The sequence below is a fragment of the Microtus ochrogaster genome, unplaced genomic scaffold (genome assembly GCF_000317375.1).
Source record: "Microtus ochrogaster isolate Prairie Vole_2 unplaced genomic scaffold, MicOch1.0 UNK28, whole genome shotgun sequence".
In the NCBI taxonomy this organism is placed as follows: Eukaryota; Metazoa; Chordata; class Mammalia; order Rodentia; family Cricetidae; genus Microtus; species Microtus ochrogaster.
The window spans coordinates 3,930,057-3,931,976 of record NW_004949126.1 but is presented as its reverse complement, the minus strand read 5'-3'; positions in this window follow the sequence as shown (position 1 = coordinate 3,931,976).

Here is a 1,920-nt window from a genome sequence, read left to right as displayed (position 1 = left end):
CGAAAGATCATCCCCATTGTCTCAGTGTGTGGGTGTACCCCTCGCGGTCCTGAGTTCCTTGCTCGTGCTCCCCCTCCTTCTGCTCCTGATTTGGACTTTGAAACACTATTCTGAGTGAGGTAAGCTGTTTTGCTTTTTGGATCCTCAGGTTGAATCCTAATTTCTCTCTCTGAGTTTTTATGAATCATGTTTTATTTGGCAACCAACTTTTTGGGGCACAAGTTTACAAAAATGTCATTTGTCTGAAGTGTTTTAGCAACCAGCCAGGCCAGGGCTGAGACTGGAATTCTAATTCTAGGAATTCAAACCCAAACCTAGCCCCCTGGGTTTGAGAGAAGCACTAGTTAGTGTTCCTAGCTTTCACCTGACCAGACTTAGCTTCCTCTCCTGCTGCACCTGTTCTTGTTGTCACCCCATGGGGCAGCCACATGGCTTCCTGTGGCCCCCAGCAGCTTCCTGTGGTCCTGCATTCAGCTTGCCCCCAGCTCCATGTGCATGTAACTCCCATGTATCTATGACATATCACTTCATGTTATATTATATATTACATATAATATATACTATATATTAAATATATATTAATATATATGTATAGTAAATATATATATTTTACAGGACTCCTGATTGTGAGACTGTAACATGGGGGCTTGCTTGTTGGGGTTTCTGTCCTGCCCAGTTTCCACAGGTGTTTAGCCCCAAAGAAAATCACACAAATGTCTACATAAATTATAAACTGATTGGCCCATTAGCTCAGGCTTCTTATTAACCCTTATAACTTATATTAACCCATTATTCTTATCTGTGTCAGCCACATGGATCAGTACTTTTTTCAGTGGGGCAGGTCACATTCTGTTTCTTTGGTGGTCTGGGCAGGACTGGAGAGGAATGGGCTTTCTCCTTCCCAGCGTTCTCCTGTTCTCATTGCCCTACCTTTACATCCTGTCTGGGCACCCAACGTGGTAAACGAACTCCATGTAAAACTTGAGAGGACTTAAAAAGGAATTTTAGACATAAATATAGAGTTTAGCACAGCTTGTGGCTTGCCGTAGCTCTTTTAAGAGAGAATTTCCTGACTCAGCAGCGGTAACAAAATAAAAAAGCCTCATGGTTTTAAAACACGGCTTCCTGGGCCCTGCCTCCTGTGCAAACTGCAGCAATGGAGCATTTGTGGGCCTGGGAGTTTGTGTGCCTGCTCGCGATCTGGAGGAAAGTAGCTGAGACCATGCTTGTGGCTCAATTCTTCCTTCCTGGGCAGACAGCTGAATCAGGCTTGGGCAGGCGGGAGAGGATTGTGGATTTCTGCCATCATACACAGAGATGTTTCCAGGCTGTGCAGTGCTCTGTGTGGCAGATTTAGCTATAACTCAGGAAGAAAGAGTTTATGTCCTGCAGGCTCATTCTCAGAGTTAAAGTGTCGAGTGTGGCTCCTGCCTGGCAGCCTCAGAGCTAGGAGAAATGGTATGTCCACCATTTTGAAATTGGAGAAATTTGAAATCCAGAGCAGCTGCAACCAAGCTGCTAGCATTTTAAAAACTCTTCAAGAGAGTAGAAATTAAAGACAGTGCAATAGGACAGATTCAGATATTAGTACCCTCTGAATGGGTCACAATGTTGGATAAATGCATGTAGGCTTAGGAGAGAAAATAAAAACAGTATATAAAGTCATAAAATAAAGTTAATGCCTTTTTTTTTAAAAAAAGGTAAAGTCTTTAAAGAGACAGAATACAGATAGTCATAAATTTAAAAAATAAGCCACGTAAAAATGAAAAATTCACAGAGAGTCTGGATTATATGTTTGATTGTGTTTTCTTTGAAGTTTTGGACTGTGAAGGAGCTAAATACAGAGAGACATTTCATTGTGTGGTCTGCTAAAGCTAAACCAGTATGTATATTATAAATGACTTCAGAATTTGGGTCTAA